Raw genomic sequence first — 25,355 nt, 5'->3', positions numbered from 1 at the left:
AATGAGTTGTATAATTAGTATTTTGTGGCAGTAACGCATAAATAAAACCGTACAATATTGTACAACGCATCCATACAACACAACAATTTTACAACCTTGTTTGACGTTTTATTACCGTTGAGTAGTCCATAAATCACGTAATTAAACAGACAGATTTATGTGTAAGGAAGTCTTTAATTCGTATTTGTTATGAATTTACATGCACGTAAAACGTCCGCCCGAAAATAAAACAAACGAAAAACCACCCCAAAGAAAACAACTCAATTACAAAGCATCCAATTTTCAGCGGAAAACTGCGCCAACAGAAACGGTTTTCCAGATTTACGGGCCGATTCAAACGCGGACCGAAATCAGATGCACATATAAATTTGAATCGGCCGGCAATGAAAAATAATAAAAAATAGGAAACAAAACCGGTCGGGGACCCCCCAACGTCATTCGTTCCGAACAATTTGGCTTTTTGGCTCGACCGGGCCGAATTGTGCCGAAAGATTGCATCGCGATGCATCTACTGTGTTACTGTGTTGTTTTTTTTTTTTTATTTTTTTCAACGTGCCCCTTTCTGGCCCATTTGGCTTTGTGCTGAAAAACGGCAGAGGGCGCCTTTTTGTCAAGGCCATTTAGCAAATGGTCCTGCGACAAATTGGAACTGTGTGTTTTGGAAATAGCTCCGGTGGCATCGTCCGCGTATTGTTTGTGTTCCGGCTTCGCTACGGTCGCTGTCGGACAAATTTTAATGGAAACGTCCGAGTATTATGGTGATTTATGCCTTTGATTGAGAAATCTAATCAAAAATTGGATTTATTGTTTCCGAGATGTGAATGGGAGCTTTTGTTCTCGTAGTTTTTTTTCAAATTTCAAAAATAACCTGAATTAATCTTCAGTTTTATCCAGAATATGTCAAAAAAGTTCCTAATAATTACAAGGAATTGTTTATGAATGAATCTTTTGTTGAATTATTTTCCAGTATTGTTTAAACAAAAAGAAAAAATTAAGAATAATTCATAAAGTACTCAGGAAAAGTCTAAGGTGAAACAAACAATAAGAACTTCAAAACTTTTTTTGTCAAGTTTTGGTTAAAATTGAAGTATAATTCATGGAATATTTAAGAAAAATGGTAGATTAAACAAATAGTAAAAGCTTCAAAAGCTGTTTTAACAAATTATAAACAAAACTGAAGAATAATTCATGGAGTATTTAAGAAAAGTCGAAGATTAAACAAACAATAATAACTTCAAGAATTTTTTTATCAAGTTTTGGTTAAAACTGAAGAATAATTTATGGAATATTTAAGAAAAATGGTAGATTAAACAAATAGTAAGAGCTTCAAAAGCTGTTTGAACAAATTATGGACAAAACTGAAGTATAATTCGTGGAGAATTTAAGAAAAGTCGAAGATTAGACAAACAATAATAACTTCAAGAACTTTTTTATCAAGTTTTGGTTAAACCTGAAGAATAATTCATGGAATATTTTAAAAAAATGATAGATTAAACAAATAGTAAAAGCTTCAAAAGCTCTATTAACAAATTATGGACAAAACTGAAGAATAATTCATGAAGTATTTAAGAAAAGTCGAAGATTAAACAAACAATAATAACTTCAATAACTTTTTTATCAAGTTTTGGTTAAAACTAAAGAATAATTCACAGAATATTTATGAAAAATGGTAGATTGGACAAATAGTAAAAGCTTCAAAAGCTGTTTAAACAAATTATGGACAAAACTGAAGAATAATTCATTGAATATTTAAGAAAAGTAGAAGATTAAACAAACAATAATAATTTCAAGAACTTTTTTATCATTTTTTGGTTAAAATTGAAGAATATTTCATGAAATATGTAAGAAAAATAGAAGAACAAACAGATTGTAAAAGCTTCCAAAGCTGCTTTAACAAATTATGGACAAAACTGAAGAACAATTCTTAAAATGTTTAATAAAAATGGAAGATTAAAAATTGTTTTAACAAATTAATGACAAAACTAAAGAAAAATTAATGAGTATTTAAGAAAATAGAAATATTTTACAAATAGTAATAGCTTCAAGAGCTGTTTTTACAAGTTATGAAGTCACAGAATCATAATCGTAGTCATTGCTTAAACCGTAATTGAATTATTAAAGATAATTTTTCAATTTATTGGTTCCTTATCGACTTCTTCTCCCCCTTCTGAGGTAATAGCTTCAATCATGGTTGCCACAATATACGAAAAAACATATTTCACATAATCCCACTAATTGTTTTAACCATCATCATCCCATCTCCGTTGATTAGACGCCAAGAACAGTACACGTATGTTGTCCATATGGCTCTTTGAACTGGTTTCCGAGGTAAATGGGCGTACGAACCGTAATGAATAAGGAAGAGGAACGTACACATTGTTGAACAACAATTTTGATTGCACTTAATTGTAATAAGTAAGTAATTGAGGAAAAGATGTAATAAAATCTTGATTGATACTCATCGGCCGATGCACACAAAAAGGCGAAGCAACGAACTCGAAACTGGGCAAGAATTTTTATCGTCAGCCATCGGGGACTTTTTATGTTATTATTTTAGAAGTTTTCAAAATTCATTTTTACCATTCACGTTCGTGGCGCAACAATGTTGCCGCATCGGTTGTCCGTAGGTACAGCTATGGAATAATAATTAGTTCCCTCAGTTCATTACATCAAGGTATTTCGATATTAAGTAAGCACATATTTAGATATGCTAGATAAACAAACGCGGTGACATGATTTATGCATTAATGCCGTTTAAATAGCAAATACAACTGGAATATTGCTTTTCGATTAAATTGTTGGAATTTATTGGAAACGTTTTAAGTTGATTGGGTGGTTCTAAGTGGGCTCATTTTTACCTCAGAACCACTTGTCAGCTATGCAAGTAATGAAGCAAACACGATATGTGTTGTGGAATTAGAAATTTCATTTTTATTTATAATTTTCTAATTTAAAATGTTGATTAGAAACTATAATGTTTTGTTTTTTATGATATAAGATAATTGTTATAAAAAAATAATTACAGGAAGAAATCTCAATAAACATATTTATATATTATTAAAACTTTTATTTTTAATTGAAATTATTATTTATGTTTGGCAGTAAAAAGCTGCACACCACACACACACACACACGAGGACGTTGTAATATTTTGTGTAACTTGGCAAAATCTTCATTATTGTTGAAGAAATAAACATGAAAAAACAATAAATCAAAATTATACATTAAACATTCATTTTCAATTAAAATTATTACTGTGCAATTAAAATATATTTAATTTAAAAACAATTTGGGATGTGAAATATTACTTTACTTTAATTTAAGCAATTCACAAGAAACGAATATTCAAACTAAATTTAAGTTAATTTAAATTAATATATCAAAATATTGAAATTTTTTACATCTTCTTATTTTCACATCTTGTAAGTTTTGTAAAATTTTTGCTACTTTTTACTATTTTAAGGTGTTATAACGATTCTAAATTTATTATACTATTTCCCTATTTTCATATTTTGTAAGTTTTGTAAGATTTTTGTTACATTTTACTATTTTAAAATATTGAAACGATTCTAAACTTTGTATACCTTTTCCCAATTGTATTATCTTGTAAATCTTGTAAGATTTTTGCTACTTTTTACTATTTTAAATTATTGAAATGTCTCTAAACTCTTTATATCTTTTCCCAATTGTAACAATTTGTAAATCTTGTAAGATTTTTGCCACCTTTTACTATTTTAAATTATTGAAATGTCTCTAATTTATTTATACACTTTTCCTATTTTCACATCTTGTAAATTTAGTAAGAATTTGGCTAATTTTTACAATTTAAAATTATTGAAACGACTCCAAACTCTTTATACCTTTTCCCAATTGTAACATTTTGTAAATCTTGTAAGATATTTGCTACTTTTTATTATTTTAAATTATTGAAACGACTCTAAATTTTGTATACCTTTTCCCAATTGTAATATCTTGTAAATCTTGTAAGATTTTTGCTACTTTTTACTATTTTAAATTATTGAAATGTCTCTAAACTCTTTATATCTTTTCCCAATTGTAACATTTTGTAAATCTTGTAAGATATTTGCTACTTTTTATTATTTTAAATTATTGAAACGACTCTAAATTTTGTATACCTTTTCCCAATTGTAATATCTTGTAAATCTTGAAAGATTTTTGCTACTTTTTACTATTTTAAATTATTGAAATGTCTCTAAACTCTTTATATCTTTTCCCAATTGTAACATTTTGTAAATCTTGTAAGATATTTGATACTTTTTATTATTTTAAATTATTGAAACGACTCTAAATTTTGTATACCTTTTCCCAATTGTAATATCTTGTAAATCTTGTAAGATTTTTGCTACTTTTTACTATTTTAAATTATTGAAATGTCTCTAAACTCTTTATATCTTTTCCCAATTGTAACAATTTGTAAATCTTGTAAGATTTTTGCCACCTTTTACTATTTTAAATTATTGAAATATCTCTAATTTATTTATACTGTTTTCCTATTTTCACATTTTGTAAATTTAGTAAGAATTTGGCTAGTTTTTACTATTTAAAATTATTGAAACGACTCTAAACTTTTTATACTTTTTCCCCATTGTAACATCTTTTGAATTTTGTAAGATTTTTGCTATTTTATACTATTGTACATTATTGAAATGTCTCCAGTTTATTTATATCTTTTTCCTATTTTCACATCTTGTAAATCTAATAAGATCTTTTCTATTTTTTTATTATTTTAAATTATTGAAATGACTGCAGAAGGAATTCTTAATTTCTGAGCACGTTTATCCCTCAAATCTACCAAAAATTTCATTCAAGCCTATATTTTAGCTGTCAAAATTTCATCTATAATTAAATTAATATATTTTGAAGATAAATAAGGAACATTTTATAGAGTTTTATTTTTATTTATATATTTAACATTATTTATATTTATTTTGCACATATTTACAGGTGGCATAAGATGTAATATTTAAATATATATTCCTTATCATAACACAAATATGTACGTAGTTTGCTGATTAACCATATATGAATTTTCTGTGAAAACTATCACATATTTACTATTACATATTGAATAAACAAAACACGAATGTTTTTATTAAACTAATCCATCCTGATGTTTCAATTTGTTATTAAACATTTTGCGTCTATATATAAAATATATAACGGACAAAAATGTTGGTGAAACAAAGAACAAAGCATCGAACCATCCGATGCGAAAACCTGCCCCGATATTTTATTAAATTAACGACGAAAATCGCCAAGTTACGCCCATACAACGAAAAATCGAACCGCAAAGCCGAAATGGCGTAACCGTCCGCGACGAGAACACGGCAAAAACCGAAATGCCGCATCAAACAACAACGCATCGAAAAGTTATTCCAGTTCGAGAACAAGAATTTACCCGGTTCAACACACCTAAGCTTTTTATGTGTAGGCATTAAATACTCTTCGTCGGCCATTTTGGCTCCGGTATATTTACCGAAACACGACCGCCGATCGCGGCAGCAGGACAATCGGCAGGACCGTTTCGGACCTCCCCCAACTCGCCAATCTGTCGGGGCTCAATCCCCAATTATAATTACCTGCACACCAACCGATTGATTACCTCGTATCCAGCCCAAGTGCCATCACATCTTAGAACCAGGTCCCCAAACTTAAATCCACCTGACCACTGCCCCAAAAACAAAACACCCCCGACCAACTGGCGAAGCGAAAAACAACTCCAAAACCAGTTTCGTCCGCGGTGCTGCGGCCCGACAAATGCACCGCCTGTCACTTCACTTCATCCCCCTGCGTTGACGTTTCGACCTGCCGTGTGGTTACGCAACCCGGAGCCGTCCCGCAGGAATTTTCGGCGACGTATTTTCTGACGGCCTTTCAATGGTTAACGTTACACGACGACCGAAACGACCGTTCGAACCGTACATTAAGGTGGTTGTTCACTGTACACAGCATCACTAGCACCGACCACTGAACTTGGGCGACGTTGTCGGCGTTACCAGCAGGGAATTCCCCCACAGCAGGTTTTATCTACCTGCCGCACATTTTGTCTCATACAAATTGTCAATTTTTGTACTTATATGACTCAATTTCACTCAGGAAAAGTCAACAATAATTTTGTAGCAATTAGTTTTGGGTCACTAAAAAGGTTAATTAATTAAATTAACTTAATAAACTTATAAAATTTTGTAACATTAGTTTCAGGACACTGAAAATAAATTTGTAAAATATATATAAAAATTAGAAAATTATAAAAAATAAGAAGAAACAATTGTAAATAGGTAAATTAATTAAAATAATCTACAAACTAAAAATGTGTTGTAAATTAAATAAACAGAATAACAAAAAAAAAATGGAGAAAAATTAGTTCATCACCCTCAACAATTAGTTTTTACTGTATTTTACTAGTAAATAATATTTAATTATTAAATAAAATACAATAAAATACTTAAATTTGAAAAAAACAGTTAAAATTCCCCGAATGATTAACACAAAACTTAACAAAGTTAATTGTTGTACCACATTGTTGGCGCCCAACAATCGCACCCCGTAATTCCCCCAACGCAGCGACGGCCGCAAAAGCTTGACAACGCGGCAAAGCACGGAATAATCTTTATATAACCGCGTTCACATAGCATAAATACGACGACCGGAACGGCGAGTCGCCAACCCCGGTCGCGGTGCACCACCCCCCCGTACCTGGCGGGGTGGCGGTGCGTCGTTCGCCACCTGTGCGACTCGCCGGCTAAAAGAAAGGTACGCGAAAATGCGTTTCGCATAAGTGACGTTTCGGCGAGCCGGTTTTCGGGTGGTGTGAACGGGGCTGCGCTGCACCTATAGAGGGTCCTTACTATAGTGGATGCGACGTGCCGTCGGTGGTGGTTTCGGTGGAGGCATCGGTGTGGCGGGAATCCGTTCGTTTTGGCGATTTGAAATTTTGTTCGGCAGCGTTGGTTGAGGGGATTGACGGGTTCGCAATTAAATATTGACGCCGGGATTGTTTTTCATTTGTTAAATATTCAACGTGCATTTTTATTTACATAAAAGTTTCAATGTTTACATAATTTTTTACATGTGTATTGTCTTGTTAAAGATAATTACTAATTGAATGAAATTAAATGTGCAAATCTCATAATAAATATACAATTCATTCAAAATATGTTAATTGTTAATAAATAAAAATTATGTAAATAATTATATATAAAATTAATTTTAAATTGGTTTTATACAAAGAGTTATAAAAAATATTGTAATAAAATTAAAGTTCATTCGTTTTAGTTTATTATTAAGTTACAATTATAAAAAATTGAGAAAGGAGTATAATTTTTAATTATTAGGAAATATTAGTGATGTTTTAATTAAATTTTTAACAAATAACGGTGGTTTAAAATAATATTACAAATTAAACAATTAATTTTTTTGATAATAATTAAAATTCTTCAATTATTATTTTAAACAAAATCTAATAATATATATTTATTTCGTTAAATTTTAATTTTTTAATTTCAATTCAATTTATAAGTAGAAAAAAATGTATGTGATAAAACCAATCAAAAAAATATGTATTCTCAATTTAAATCAAAAAATATTTAAATATTTAGTCAAAAAATTAATAAATAAATTCCAAAAAATTCCAAAAGTAAATACTTTATTGATAAAAAAATATCAAAAATCAAATTTAAAAATTATAAAAATTTAAAAAATGAAAAATTTATATAAAAATTCTTTTGAAATAAGTCAAAAATTAATATTTTATTAATAAAACATAAAAAAATTAAAAGAATCAAAAAATTTTTTATTGAAAACAAAAATACAAAATCAATTCTTAAATTTTAAAAATCAAAAATATGGACAAATTATAAAAAAATGAAGAATTTTAGAATAATTAGATTATTAAGTTAAAAAAATATAAAATAAAACATCTAATAAGTCAAAAATTAATAAATAAATTCCAAAAAAAAATTATAAAAATAAACATTTTATTGATAAAAATACTAATAAATAAAAATCTAAAATGTGAACAATTTTTATATAATAAATAATTATTAAGATAGAAAAATATAAACATTTTATTGATATAAAAAAATTATAAAAATCTAGTTTTTAAATAATAAATAATTATTAAAATTACAAAATATACACATTATAAAAATTTAATTTTAAAAAAATATGTTATAGATTAATTAAATAATTTAATTTTTTTTTTTTTTGTATTTTAATTTATTGTTCTTTTAAATCATCATTAAAAAACTTAATTATTAGTAGACAACTTTTTTTTTATAAAAATTAAAAATTATTGAATATATAATAAAATATTTATTTTAGTTTTTTTTTTTGTTATATTTAAATTATTATTTGTTGTATATCATTTTTAAAATTATTAACTAATTCATGTTTGAATTTTTAAATTTTCAAATTCTATTCAGTTTTTCACAATTTACATTATTATAGTAAAATATTGTAGTTTATGAATTATAAATTATGTATAAAATAACGGATAATATGCAACTGTGCTTAGTAATTATTATTGATAACTGTGCACAAAATTCCTGAATGTATATTAACAAATTGCGGAATTCGATTCCGTGACAACCCCAATAAATATGTAAGGTTTATTTCAGTAATGCCGACGTTGAATTAGAATACAAAATGGATGTGTATTTTTTTTTTCGATATTGTCATAAAGATAATTACAGTGTTGGCATTTTATGTCACCTCCATCTAAGGCTATTAACCAAGTGTGTAAATTACTTTTTTAAGCATTATTGTCCTCTATCTAGATTGCTGTTAGTGCATACGTGTACAGTATGCGTGTACAATGTTTCAGGAAGAGGAATGCGTTATTTATTTTTTCCCTGCAAAAATTATTGCCAATATAAATAAACTAATGTTGCTGTTAAAGTAAAAAATTTTTACAGATAATTATGTGATTTGTTCTATTATGGTTTATTGTGTGTGGAATTCAAATGTAACTTTTATGGTTTATAAAACACATTTCCGCCTGTTAAGTTATGGATAAATTAGTTTTTTGACTTTGTAATTTCTTTAGTATTCTGATTAGGACTTAATTACTTGATGACACGAACTTAATTTTTTTTCCAAATTAATGAAAATATAACAGATCTTAAATAAACATAAAAACGGATTTTTAAAATTTTATTTTGTTTATTTTTAATATAAATTTATAATATTTAATTAATTTATTACATATTTTTTAATTAAAATTATCACTTATCATCATTTTTTATAATTTATTTCTTAATTTGTGACTTATTTCAAAAGAAATTAAATAAATTGGTCATATTTTAAATTTTTATAATTTGATTTTTGTATTTTTTATCAATATTTTTTATATTTTCAATAAAATGTTTATTTTTTGACTCATTAGATGTTTTATTTTATGTTTTTTTATTTTAATATTCTGATCATTTTAATATCTCTCATTTTTTTATAAATGTTACATATTTTAGAATTTTATCATTTTTGAATTTGATTTTTGTATATTTTATCAATAATTTGCTGATTTTATATATTATTATTATTATATTAATAAACTAATTATTAAAATATTCATATTTTTATAAATATTACATATTATAGAATTTAATCATTTTTGAATTTGATTTTTGTATATTTTTATGAATAATTTCTTGTTTTTTCTCATTTTTTGAAATTCATTTAATTTGTGACTTTTTAAATGTTTTATTTAATATTTTTTAACAAAATAATCTAATTTTTATAATATTCCACAATTTTTTATTATGTTTTAGATTTTAGTAATTTTTGAATTTGATTTTTGAATTTTTTATCAATATTCAATATTTATTTTCTGTAATTTTAATAATTATTTATTATTTAAAAATTAAATTTTTATATATTTTTTTGTATTTTCAATAAAATCTTTATTTTTTGACTTTATGAGATGTTTTATTTTATATTCATTTAGCTTAATATTCTAATTATTTTAATATCTCTCATTTTTTTTATACATATTACATATTTTAGAATTTTATCATTTTTTATATATTTTATCAATAATTTGCTGATTTTTATAAATATTCGAAATTTGTTTATTAATTATTATTTGTTTTAATAGATGTTTTATTTTGTAGTGTTTTATATTAATAAACTAATTATTAAAATATTCATTTTTTTATAAATATTACATATTTTAGAATTTTTCTCATTTTTTTGAAATTTATTTAATATTTATTTGACTTTTTAAATATTTAATTTAATATTTGTTGGGATTGTTTTTCATTTGTTAAATATTCAACGTGCATTTTTATTTACATAAAAGTTTCAATGTTTACATAATTGTTTACATGTGTTAAAGATAATTACTAATTGAATAAAATTAAATGTGCAAATCTCATAATAAATATACAATTCAATCAAAATATGTTAATTGTTAATAAATAAAAATTTTAATTTGATATTTGTTAACAAAATAATCTAATTTTTATAATATTCCACAATTTTTTATTATATGTTTTAAATTTTAGTCATTTTTGAATTTGGTTTTTGTATATTTTTATCAATAACTTCTTAATTTTTGTACTTTTTATTATGTTTTATTTTATATTTTTTATCTTAATTATCTAATTAAATTATTATAATATTCTCCAATTTTTTATAAATTTAAATTATATTTCAGATTTTGAATTTGACTTTTGTATCAATATTCTATTGATTTTAATAATTTTTTCAATTAATATAAATAAAAAAATAAGAGACATTCATAAACAAATGGCAGTTTGCGGATATTTGCGCACAGTTGTTAATAATAATTACGAGAAAAACGCAATTTGACGTGCGTGCGTTTCCATTTTCACCCTTAATTGGAATTTATAAATAAAATTGACACACGCCGAAATGAACTCCCCGGAAAACGTGAATTATTCAATTTGTAATTTGTTTTCCGGGCCGGATCTCCATAAATAAATCGACGCGCAAATCTAGTTCCGATGTCGGAATTAATTGAGGCATTAACCGCGACTATGTCTATTTTTAATCACACCACACGACAATTTATCGAGACACGTTTATTATTTAATTTGAACGTGTGTCGGTGGGAAAACGTCATAAATTCGTCGCCTCCCCCCCTCCCCCCGTCCGAACCAAATGCCGTACATAAGAACATTAATACGTGCAATAAACAAAGTTTTTATTATGTCTATGGGGTGGCTGGTATTTTTATTCGGTTATTCGGGTTGGTTCTTTTTATGCGGACGCTCCTTCTCGTTCCGTTCCTTTTTTTATTACAAACAAGTTTAAATTGGGAAATATGGAGAGTATATTTAGATGTTTCTCGGAAAATGGTCGACGAAGACATAAAGGAGATAATAATGTGGGCCCGATAATGTGAAATGCGATACTCTTTACGAGGCTGATGGAATTTTAACTCTGATTTCGGGCGATAACCATAAATTTACTAATCTGTGGCGTGTTTCGCACTGCTGTGATTCATGTGAACGTTCCGTTTTGTGGGACAGTTAATTAACTAATTAACACGAAGATGACGGACCGTACGAAAACCAATGGGCGAACATTATGGATGGCCGTGTTACAAATCTGTGCGTTTTGTCGCAGGCCTTTGTGGTCAGTGGCGTAGAAGGTTTTTATGTCAATAAAAATACAGATAATATAAATTTAAGCAAAATTTTGAACATAAATATCACACAGATTTAAAGATATAAAAAAATTAAACATCTAATAAGACAAAAATTAGAAAATAATTTTTGTTAAAGTACAAAAATCATTCAAAAATGAAAAATTCTTTTGAAATAAGTCAAAAATTAATAAATAAATGATAAAAAATGACAAAAATCAATATTTTATTAATAAAAAAAATGAAAATATACTAAAAATTTATAAAAAAATGAGGAATTTTGTAATAATTAAGTTAGGGAGATAAAAAATATAAAATAAAACATATAAGTCAAAAATTAATAATTGAATTTAAAAAATATATATATATATATATATATATATATATATATATATATATATATATATAAAAATTAACATTTTATTGATAAAAATACAAAAATCAAATTTAAAAATGAAAAAAATCTAAAATATAAATAAAAAAATTATAATAATTAAATTATTAAGACAATAAATTTAAAATGAAACATATAATATGGCAAAAATTAATAAATAAATTCCAAAATAATAAAATAATATAACAATTTATAAAAAAATTTGGAAATTTTTATAATAATTAGATTATTGAAATATAAATTTAAAAAATTAAACATCCAATAAGTCAAAAATTAATAATAAAATGTATTTTTTTAAATAAAAAATATAAAAATCAAATTCAAAAATGAAAAAAATTTAAAATAACAAAAATTTATAAAAAAATTTGTGCAATTTTGTAATAATTAAAACATCAAATAAGTCAATAAATTAATAATAAAAAGTAAAAAATTACAAAAATCAACATTTTATTGATAAAAAATACAAAAATTAAATTAAAAGATAATTAAAATTTAAAATATGACCAATTTATAAAAAAACTTTGGCGAATTTTATAATAATTGGATTATCAACATAAAAAAAATCTAAAATAAAACATCAAAAAGACAAAAATTAATAAAGAATAAAAAATCAAGTTAAAAAATGATAAAAGGTTAAAATATGAACAATTTATAAAAAAATTTTTGTGAAATTTTGTAATAATCGGGTTAGTAAAATAAAAAAATATATATAAAATAAAACATGTGATCTGAAAATATTAAAAAAATCAGTATTTTATTGATAAAATATTCAAAAATATTAAAAATTTATAAAAAAATTAGGAAATTTAATAATAATTAGATAAATAAGTTAAAAAATACATAAAAAACATGTAATCTGAAAAAATTAATAAATAAATTCTAAAAAATTAGAAAAATCTACATTTTATTGATAAAAAAATACAAAAATCAAATTCGAAAATGATAAAAATTTAAAATATGAATAATTTATAAAAAATTTTGGAGAATTTCAAAATAATTACATTATATTAAAACAAATTAAAATGTAATAAGTCAAAAATTAATAAAAAAAATCTAAAAAATTAATATTAAAGTAATTAGAAAATTAAAATTAAAAAATATAAGTCTGTAAGTAATTCAATTATTAGAAAAAACTATTTAACAAACAATTAGGATTAATTAAATTGTTAACAATCCTTTTTTAATCAATAAATTATTAAATTTAACAATTATATATTATTATATTAAACAGACATCACACCATCAATCTAAAAATGTGAAACATCTAAAATAAAAAATTATCTAATCTTTATTTATTTAAAGCAGTGCGTCACACCAATGACGATACAGCTCATCCAAAACGAGAAAGCCAAGAAAAACCCGCATCTCCCTTAAAATAATGGTCGGCGTGAAAAATTTTAAATCGAATTTTTCTCGGCGGCATAACAAGTTCTCGGACGTTGTTTTTATTTTCGTGCAGCCTCGAATTACAACCACGAACGGCACAGTGGCTGTGTCTCGTGATTTCACACTGTCTTTTTATTTTCGATATTTTTTTTTATTATTATTATTACAGTCGGTGTGCTGCACACATAAAGCGATCGCGACGTTGTTTGTACGTAATTTAAGGTGATTTGAGCGTAGATTACGCCGCACGACTAATTGCGAAGATGAATTAGAAATGAGTCGTTCAAGTTTTGTCGGTTCTGCGTGTTGGAAACGAGGAAATGATGATGGGTGTTCCCGAAACTGTGGTTCGGGTAATTATTTATTAATTGTGGGAACTCATTGTTTTAGACGCCGGGCAAAAATAACGAGTTGATTAGTGAAAATTAAGGCGAAACGAATTAAAACATCAGAGGACAGTCAAAGGATTAAATTAATATTGGCATAAATAAATTTGTTGAAGTGTCAAAATCATTCAGGATTTGGAAAATGTTTGTCTGTCCCAATTAGAACGAATCCACGAACGATTTTATCCAATTATTAGTCGTAATTATCAACAAACTGTATGACAAATTATGCATGTTTATTAGACAGGCGTTATAATGACGAATAAATTAAAAACGATGATAATAATCGCAAATTCTGTGAGCCACATCGCATTTTCTATTACACCTTATTACCGACATTAATTTCCACCATAGAATTTTCGTCCTGACTTGATGACTCTACAAATTTAATTTCATTTTGATTAAAACCAGTTAATTATTTAATATTAAACTACACCGATGTAATTTTACCTAATAAATATCGATGTTGGTCCATAATTATTTTATGATTTACATTTCATCATTAACTTATTTAGATTAATTCAAATTAAATGTGTGCAAATACCACATAATTATCAATTATTATAATCATCAGCATCCATAATTAAAATTAAATAACAAAATTGTAATATTACTAAAGTCAATGCAGCCTCCAATTCATAATATCTTCACCACCCCCACACCTTTCACACCGAGGAATTTACATCATTTAATTAAAATCCCAGACACGTCAACCGTTGACAAACGTCGGGCCACTCGTAGAACACTCGTCAAATATTGCCGAAATTCAATTGACAATATGTTAGTTTCTGTGAGGGGGGTGGCGGAGGGTGCGAGACCGCGTGGGGCGGGCACGACGCGATGGTATCGCACGTCGCGCTCATGATTCATCTGATAAGCACTCCTCAATCCGGAAAATTCATCAGAGAATGCAGTATGACGATCTAAGGCTCCCCACACACTGTTCACTTTGTTCAAATTTAATAAATCGTGAATTATTTAACTTAAAATCTTAATATTTATCATTAGAACAATTTCAAAATTGTTTAAACTTGATTAGATTAATTTTCTAATATGAAGCTTTAGCTATTGTCTTACAGGTGGCAGCACTTTATAACACTGAGACTAGGCAACCAACAGTTCCTAAGGTAAAACTAAAATAGAAATAAGACTTTCGTTTGCCTAAATAAACAATTATAAATAAAATTTTTAATTAAATATTAACGATTTTATCTTAAAACTGCAATAAATGTTATTATTTATTAATATTTTATTATTTTCTAGTTCTACCGCCGAGGTTAATAATCATTGTGCACACCTTAAATAAAAAAGTGGTTGGTTTACAACATTTCCTTAATTAAAATCATAAAATGAGTTTCAAGGTTCAAGTTAAAAATAACAAAAACTATTAACAAATATTAAATATATAATGACAATTTTATTTTTACTACCTTTTTTTGAAAGTACATTAAACTATAATCGAATAACCAAATAAAAACTAATTTTTATGGCAAAAACAATAACTTTTTAATAAATGTCAGTAGCACAAATAGTTGAATTTTACGACCACCCAAGGGATTTCGTTGAAATAAGCGCTAATTAATGTTAAGGGTGAACAATGTGTCCATTAAAAACACAGCGAGAAAATGACAAGGAGAATGTGGGCAATAATGGTTATTAAAAACTAGGTCAGGAAATGAGACAAAAGTATTCAAATGACAAAAGGATCGTTTCTTTTATATAAGAAGTCTGGAATAGAAATATTTATGAAATGCTGGAATTAAAGGGAAAAGAGAAAAGATGGAAACGACATAAAAATAATACGTCTAAGAAATATTTTAGTTAAAATAGAAATATAAGAAAATAATTTATATTTTTTATTTATAAATAAATTAATCAGAATAAACAAAATATTTCTGAAATACTGAAATTAAACAAGCAACAAAATAAAATTGAAAATTAAAAATTAATTAAATAAAATAAAAATACTAAATCAACAAATAAAATATTTCACAAGTCTAATACAAAAAATTATAAAATGGATAATAAAACTGATTTTTTTTATTATAAATAATAAGTAAATTAATTTAACAATTAAAAAATAAATAAATTGAAAAATTATGGGGAAAATAAATTTGAAATTAAACAGAAAATCTAAAAACTAAAAGGATTTTTTTAAAAAAAATTTTCAATAATTCTTAAAATTTAATTACAATTAATATAATTTTTAAGTCTAATAAAATAAATAAATAAAATATTAATTAATAATTGTTTATAATAAATAAAAAAATATTTATAATAAATAAAAAATAATAAAATAAACTATTATTATAAATTGAGAAATAAATAATATAAAAATAAATTGTAGAATTATAAAAAATTTAAATTATAATTTTTTATTAAAAATGATAAAAGATTGAATATTTTTTAGTTTTATTTTTACAAATATTTGAATTATATATATTTTATTCATTTAACTGGTTATTAAAATAAAAAATAAATAAAATAAAACATGTGGTCTTAAAAAATTAAAAAAATCAGTATTCTATTGATAAAAAATTCAAAAATCAATTTCAAAAATATTAAAAAATTATAAAATTTAATAATAATTAGATAAATAAGATAATAAATATATAAAATAAAATATGTAATCTGAAGAAATAAATAAATAAATTCTAAAATATAAAGTTAAAGTTAAATAATAAAAAAAAACAAGTTAAAAAAACAGATTAAAATATGAATAATTTAAATAATTTTTTTTGTGGAATTTTATTAAAATAAAAAATATATAAAATAAAACGTGTGATATGAAAAAATTTTAAAAAATCAGTATTTTATTGATAAAAGATACAAAAATCAATCAAAAGTATTAAAAATTTATAAAAAAAATGAGGAAATTTAATAATAATTAGATAAATAAGATAAAAAATATATATAAAATAAAACATGTAATCTGAAAAAATTAATAAATAAATTCTACAAAAAAATAGATAAATAGAAGTATTGATAAAAAATACAAAAATCAAATTCAAAAATGATAAAAATTTAAAATATGAATAATTTATAAAAAATTTTGGAGAATTTTAAAATAGTTACATTATTAAAAAAAAATTAATAAGTCAAAAATTAATAAAAAAATTAGAAAAATTATTAATAAAAATATACAAAAATCAAATTGATTCAAATCTAAAATAATCAGAAAATATAAAAATAATACATTATTAAAATTTAATTATAATTAATATAATTTTCAAGTCTAATAAAATAAATAAATAAATAAAATATTAATTAATAATTATTTATAATAAATGAAAAATATTCATAATAAATAAAAAATAATAAAATAAACTATTATTATAATTTGAGAAATGAATTACAGAATAAAAAATTTAAATTATAATTTTTTATTAAAAATAATAAAAGTTTGAATATTTTTTATACTGTATGTGACACTTTTTATGTTGAAAAATGGTTTGTAACTAAAAGTACATTTTTGTTATAGTAAATTTTTTTTATTGACAAAAATTTGAATTATATATATTTTATTCATTTAACTGTCCTACAATTAAGATTAATTTCAGTCCATTCACAGTGTGAGGCGAGCCTTAGAGCTGGAAAAGGCCATTTCCTGTGCCCACTCAACAATTCAATAATATAGCACTAATTTCATGCACCCTTTTATTTCGTTTTAATCTTCGCTAATCTCTCCCGTCGAACGGTTCGATGAGGGGGACCCGACTCCGGGGTCCACGACGATAAGCAAAAAACCTCCTAATAATCAACAATCATGCGAGATTATCGTCCCCGTTTGTTTATTGCCAATTCACGGGCCATTTGACGAAATTTGATATCGCTACGTCGCGGATTTCCGATACCGATCTCCGATCACCGTGTGTGTGTTTGTGTGTTTATAATTTCGGGCAGATGCAATCTGCGCCACGGCCAATTTCGTGGCCGTAACCACGTCGTTCGAAATATGGTTTTTTAATGGTGAATCGGGGCAATAGCGATTTAAGATCGGGCCGAGCACCTGTCGGCGGATTATTCGGGAAATTGCTGCTAAAATGTGACATTAACTCCACTTGATTAGCCATGGATAAAATTCATCATTACCCATTCCGACTGCAGACTCCTTTGACCTTTCTAATTCGGATCGCATTCGTTGTATTCTCACAAAACAAGACTTCACACGACGAATTACCACGGACACAACAGTTACCGATCCTAATTACCCCCCGACCGTAATAACTGCTCCGGTAATAAAGATATAATTGAAAAATAACAGAGCGTACGTCTAATTACCCCCGTAAAGGACTTCCTCCTGTAAATGAGCAGGGGCTGACCAGCTGTCGCATTTAAAGCCATAAAAGGGTCGTGCAACAAAGCAAAGGATGCTCAAATTGAACGTTATTTTTTTTCTTCCACCCCGTTATTATTGTCTGAGGTCAAGATTTTTTTATTGCTTTAGTGGTAATGTAATTTAATATTTTATTTACTGTTTTGTGTTTTGTGCTGTTGCTGGAAGGGTTTATCAAGTGTGAACTTTATATGATAAATCAATCAATCGTCTTAAAGTTAATTGAATTATTGATAAGAAATTAATTAATGTCTTCTCGTTTCATTTTATTTTGTTCTTCAGCCACTTTTAACGTTCAAATTGAGACAAAAAAGGCTTCGTATTGTTTACCTTTATATTTTATATTACATAAAAAACAAAGTACAATTAAAATATTCAATTTGGTTGCCTACTAAATTTATAAAATGAAATGTGGGGCGCCACCAAGTGTTGGGAGCCTGAGACGACTTTCCCACCATAATCTTTTTCTCCTTCTCTGATCAGCGTTTAGCTACTCACTAATAGATGGCGCTGGAAGTCTGTCCGGGCATTTAAAAGTACATACTTTCATATTTTATTTAAATTACCATCAATAAATTCATAAACAATTTAAATTAATGTGACAGATAAAGAACATGCACGTTAATAATTTATTTATCCTCAGCAAATGGCTTAAGTCATCCAGTTTTCTCAAAATTTATTTATAAACCAGATTAATTGCCCATAATTTACAACTAGGAAGGAATTATGAACGGCTTTCATCCATTACGTAACCAACACACTACAATTATCGTTCCCACTTTGCAAAACCAATCGTTCGGCATTTTTTTTTAAATAAAGCCTTCAATTGGTTCCAATTTAGCTTAATTGTTCTGAACGAATTGAGTATCAACTTGTTGCAACACAACTTGATCTTTTTACAAGTGGAAACTGAGATGTTTTAATTTTAGAGGATGAAATTTATTCTGTTTATTTAGATTCAATCAATTAAATAATGCTTGTAACAAATTATTTGATATATAATAAAAAATTAGTGTTATAAAGAAATATTGAAAGGTCATACAAAATTTTGCATATAAATTAATCAGGAAGTAAAAGATTTAATATTAAAGTCAAATTTCAAAATTTATTACATAGACACATTTTAATAATAAATACATAATTTACTAAGCCTGTAAAATAACTTAATTAATTAATTAAATTAGTAAATTTTAGTTCATGTATAGAAATGATCTAGTTTATAAGGAATACTCTGTTTTAATCTGTACATCTATACATATAAATAAAATTGTGTCTGTTTGTAATATTGAAATAACCAACCAAAATAACAGTTTTTATAAAACAGCCGGTTAATCATTAAATTAATTTAAATTAAAAAGAATTATTCTTTTAATAAAATGATTATATCTTTTAGTTATTCCTTACGTTTTTAGTAATTTTTTGGGAAATTAGAATTAGTAAAAAAAATAAAAAGATATTAAAGTGAAACTATGTAATTTAATCAGTATGAATTTAATCGTATAGATTTTAATTGTATGGATCCTATGGAAAATGATCATATGGATTTTGATCGTAAGGAAAATGATCGTATGGATTTTGATCGTATGGAAAATGATCATATGGATTTTGATCGTATGGAAAATGATCGTATAGATTTTAATCGTTATGGAAAATGATCGTATGGATTTTGATCGTATGGAAAATGATCGTATGGATTTTAATCGTTATGGAAAATGATCGTACAGATTTTAATCGTATGGAAAATATCGTATGAAAATTGATCGTATGGAATTTACGTTTTTAGTAATATCTCCGTTTTTAATGAATTTTTGAGATTTTAGTAGTTTTTTACGTTTTTAGTAAATTTTTACGTTTTTCGTATACTGCATGTATATATATTTCTTTAAGAGAAATTTCGAAAGTATGGCTCATTAGTATTTACTACTCTACTAAATTGTTCGAGAGGACCGAAATTTTCTCCAATTTTGCGTTCACAAGAAATTTATTTCACAAAAATTTTCACTTGAAATTTTTATAATTAAAAATTTTTTGGTTATAGAATTGTAATAAACAGCTTGTACTATATAAATTGGTGAAGAGAAATGATAAAAGACTATTTTTTAACTTTATCACACAAATGGCAGAAAAAATCTTTTGTTCAAACAGTATAATGAACATAAAAGCAAAAGCTAACAATACTACTATGTATCACGTTCAGTCGTTTATGTATATGTGGTCGACGAACTTTTAAATCTAGATAATTCCTGCGGAATCGATTACTAGCTGTCTGGAATTTATTTAATAAGCCCCCGCAAATAATTAATAACGCACGACAAAACCAGACTTAGTTTTTTATTATGTATTTGCTGGACATGGATTTATTGAAAACAAAAATTACTTTGTTCACACAAAACATGCAAAAGGAAGTCAGTTTTAGCATATTTTAAAATTAATGTTGTATTAGAATAAACTACAGAAAAAGTTGAATATTCTAAAGGACAAATCGATAGCAGCACGTGAAGTTGAAACCGTTCACATCTCTAACCGACTTCTGCACAACGCACAGTTGGATAAAATCCAAGAAAATTTGTCTACAAGTTTAAAATACTTTTAAGCTTTCAAATAATTATTAAATTAAACTTTTAGACACTCTTTTTTAAAAGCAAAGTTATAAACAATAAAAAATCATCAGAAACAATATTTTTTAACGACTGAAAATACTGGAAAGCAAAAAATTCATAAATTATTGTGTTCTGATTGTTTAATTTTATTGAGCTTCTGAAGTTTTCGTCTAAATTCAATTAATTATTCAATTTTTACAACTTTTAGTGAGTTTCTTTTTAAATCTAAGTTGTAAACAACAAAAAATAATTAAAAACAATATTTATTAACAATGTAAAACACTCAAAAGCAAAAAATTCATAAATTATTGTGTTCTGATTGTTTAATTTTATTGAGCTTCTGAAGTTTTCGTCGAAATTCAATTAATTATTCAATTTTTACAACTTTTAGTGAGTTTCTTTTTAAATTTAAGTTGTAAACAACAAAAAATAATTAAAAACAATATTTATTAACAATGTAAAACACTCAAAAGCAAAAAATTCATAAATTATTGTGTTCTGATTGTTTAATTTTATTGAGCTTCTGAAGTTTTCGTCGAAATTCAATTAATTATTCAATTTTTACAACTTTTAGTGAGTTTCTTTTTAAATCTAAGTTGTAAACAACAAAAAATAACTAAAAACAATATTTATTAACAATTTAAAACACTCAAAAGCAAAAAATTCATAAATTATTGTGTTCTGATTGTTTAATTTTATTGAGCTTCTGAAGTTTTCGTCGAAATTCAATTAATTATTCAATTTTTACAACTTTTAGTGAGTTTCTTTTTAAATCTAAGTTGTAAACAACAAAAAATAACTAAAAACAATATTTATTAACAATTTAAAACACTCTAAAGCAAAAAATTCATAAATTATTGTGTTCTGATTGTTTAATTTTGTTGAGCTTCTGAAGTTTTCGTCGACATTTAATCAATTATTAAATTTTTGGTGGTTTCTTTTAAAAATCTAAGTTGTAAACAACAAAAATTCACTAAAAACAATATTTTTTAACAATTTAAAATACTCAAAAGCAAAAAATTCATAAATTAATGTGTTCTGACTGTTCAATTTTATGGAGCTTTTAAAGTTTTCGTCGAAATTATTAAATTTTTGTTGGTTTCTTTTAAAAATCTAAGTTATAAACAACAAAAATTCACTAAAAACAATATTTTTTAACAATTTAAAATACTCAAAAGCAAAAAATTCATAAATTATTGTGTTCTGATTGTTCAATTTTATGAAGCTCTTAAGGTTTACGATGAAACTCAATTAATTATTAAATTTTTGTTGGTTTCTTTTAAAAATCTAAGTTACAAACAACAAAAATTCACTAAAAACAATATTTTTTAACAATTTAAAATACTCAAAGACAAAAAAATTCATAAATTATTGTGTTCTGATTGTTCAATTTTATGGAGCTTTTAAAGTTTTCGTCAAAATTCAAATAATTATTAAAATTTTAGTTGATTTCTTTCAAAAACTACCTTGTAAAGAACAAAAAATTGACAAAAAACAACATTTTCTAAATATTTACAGCACAAAACGATATAAAAAGTCAGACAAACAATTAATTTACTCATAAATCCAACAACTCGATAAAATTTACAACTCACTTCCCAGTGAGAAAACTTAAGATAAGCGTGCGCCGCAACGAAACTACGGCTGCCACCGCGTTCCTGCCGGTTCTGTTGCAGGAATAGACAGACAGTCGGACGCCGCGCGATCGCAGCTCGTTTGTCGGCCGTGCTTTTTGTCCGTTTTGCCGATCGGCGATTTGCCGTGCGGTGCATCTCCCTACTCGCATGCGGCACGATGCAAAACAATGCCCCAGCATCGGAGACAAAGGATGGAATTGCGTCACGGTACGAAATTTGTCATGGGCCACCTCCGCAGGTTTGTCTGAATGTTCATGGATGCGTCTTTCCTTACTTGTGCTTCAATACTTTTTAGCAGTATCTTTTGTAATATTAGTTTAAATCGTACTTAACTTAAATATTTTGTTTGTGGCAAATCATGGTTCATTTCATTGAGATTAGATTGTATATCATATTTATTATTGCCACATTCTTTGGAATTTTAGATTCAGCATAAAACCACAGATTTAATTTTAATAGATGTATTAGAACCTTGTTATTAATAATGAAAATTATGATAATTAATTTTTTAACAGTACAATTAAATTTGTTAATATATACATACATTCTAAAGGCAATTTGATATGGTTTTAAAATTCAAAATGAAACACGTGGAAACAATTTGATAATATCTAAAGTGTTTTCCATCAATAAATATTTTCAATATGTTTCAGATAACGTAAAAAGAAAACCAAGATACTATTATAGTAAAATTATCTGAAACAATTACTATTAACTACGATTTTTCTATTAATTTTACTATGTTTAGATAATATTTTCGTTTCGTCACCACAATAGTTCCATTACTATTAATAATATCAGAAATTGACAGAATAAAATACTAAAATTACATTATTAATTGCAGAATAATTTATTTGGGTCAAATAAGTCAAAGCAATAATTGAAATATTGCATGTAAACAAGACATTTAATTAATAAAGTAAATAAACAAATTATACCACATGATTTTTATCTAACCATTCAATTTACTTCTTTTAGATTTATGGGTTAATTTCATTTATATTTGTTGGATGTCCAAAAGACAATTTTATTTAATTATAAATTTTTCTAATCAATTAATTATTTCTTCCAATCAAGCAAGTGTGAAATAATTTTTAAAGCCATCTATTCTAAATTAAAAAAAAAAAATGTGTATTAATGCGTTAACTTACTTGTGATAGGTTTTCATGCACACCAATGAAAATCAAAATTACTTCAATCGTTATGATTTGACAGAACAAAGACTTGTTGGGATCAATCAAGTGTGACAACACACCTCTCGTTTAAAATAAAATGGTTCCAATACTCAAAACAATAATTTAAATGTTCTCTAAAGCATAATTATCAAATTAGCAAGATCTTAGTCGAATTTCTAATTTTTAAGACATATTTTTTATTATAAATTATCTGGACAAGTAATTTCGTTTAAAATAAAATGGTTCCAACACTCAAAAGATAATTTAAGTGTTCTTTAAATGAGAATTATCAAATTAGCAAGATCTTGGTCCAATTTTTAATATTTAAGACATATTTTTTATTATAAATTATTTGGACAATTAATTTCGTTTAAAATAAAATGGTTCCAACACTCAAAAGATAATTTAAGTGTTCCTTAAAGGAGAATTATCAAATTAGCAAGATATTGGTACAATTTTTATTTTTTAAGACATATTTTTTATTATAAATTATCTGGACGAATAATTTCATTTAAAATAAAATGGTTCCAACACTCAAAAGTGGATTTAAGTGTTCTTTAAAGGAGAATTATCAAATTAGCAAGATCTTGGTCAAATTTTTACTATTTAAGACATATTTTTTATTATAAATTATCTGGACAAATAGTTTCGTTTGAAATAAAATGGTTCCAACACACAAAAGACAATTTAAGTGTTCTTTAAAGGAGAATTATCAAATTAGCAAGATCTTGGTCCAATTTTTATTTTTTAAGACACATTTTTTATTGTAAATTTTCTGAACAAATAATTTCGTTTAAAATAGAATGGTTCCAACACACAAAAGACAATTTAAGTGTTCTTTAAAGGAGAATTATCAAATTAGCAAGATCTTGGTCCAATTTTTATTTTTTAAGACACATTTTTTATTGTAAATTTTCTGAACAAATAATTTCGTTTAAAATAGAATGGTTCCAACACACAAAAGACAATTTAAGTGTTCTTTAAAGGAGAATTATCAAATTAGCAAGATCTTGGTCCAATTTTTATTTTTTAAGACACATTTTTTATTGTAAATTTTCTGAACAAATAATTTCGTTTAAAATAGAATGGTTCCAACACACAAAAGACAATTTAAGTGTTCTTTAAAGGAGAATTATCAAATTAGCAAGAGGTCCAAATTTTAATTTTTAAGACATATTTTTTATTATAAATTATCTGGACAAATAATTTCATTTAAAATAAAATGGTTCCAACACTCAAAAGTTAATATAAGTGTTCTTTAAAGGAGAATTATCAAATTAGCAAAATCTTGGTCCAAATTTTAATTTTTAAGACATATTTTTTATTATAAATTATCTGGACAAATAATTTCATTTAAAATAAAATGGTTCCAACACTCAAAAGTTAATATAAGTGTTCTTTAAAGGAGAATTATCAAATTAGCAAGATCTTGGTCAAATTTTTACTATTTAAGACATATTTTTTATTATAAATTATCTGGACAAATAGTTTCGTTTGAAATAAAATGGTTCCAACACACAAAAGACAATTTAAGTGTTCTTTAAAGGAGAATTATCAAATTAGCAAGATCTTGGTCCAATTTTTATTTTTTAAGACACATTTTTTATTGTAAATTTTCTGAACAAATAATTTCGTTTAAAATAGAATGGTTCCAACACACAAAAGACAATTTAAGTGTTCTTTAAAGGAGAATTATCAAATTAGCAAGATCTTGGTCCAATTTTTATTTATTAAGACATATTTTTCATTATAAATTATCTGGACAAATAATTTCGTTTAAAATAAAATGGTTCCAACACTCAAAAGTTAATT

The 25,355-nt window shown here is 25.3% G+C and overlaps 1 protein-coding gene across 2 annotated transcripts in view; it reads right to left on the bottom strand.

Annotated features, from left to right (window-relative positions):
* LOC109605200 (ephrin type-B receptor 1-B) overlaps positions 1-25,355 on the bottom strand; it is a 212,247-nt gene that overhangs the window by 169,675 nt on the left and 17,217 nt on the right. The window contains exon 1 of one of the 2 annotated variants that reach the window (XM_049968364.1): positions 5,624-5,923. The exons of the other annotated variant lie outside the window; for it this stretch is intronic. The gene's annotated coding sequence lies outside the window, so the exon portion shown is untranslated. Of the gene's footprint in view, positions 1-5,623; positions 5,924-25,355 lie in introns of those variants that run through there. 2 annotated transcript variants of the gene reach the window in all.

Source organism: Aethina tumida, chromosome 6, assembly GCF_024364675.1.
Source record: "Aethina tumida isolate Nest 87 chromosome 6, icAetTumi1.1, whole genome shotgun sequence".
NCBI classification, from domain to species: domain Eukaryota; kingdom Metazoa; phylum Arthropoda; class Insecta; order Coleoptera; family Nitidulidae; genus Aethina; species Aethina tumida.
Note: the sequence above shows the minus strand (reverse complement) of the source record. Positions and strands in the feature narration are given on the sequence as shown.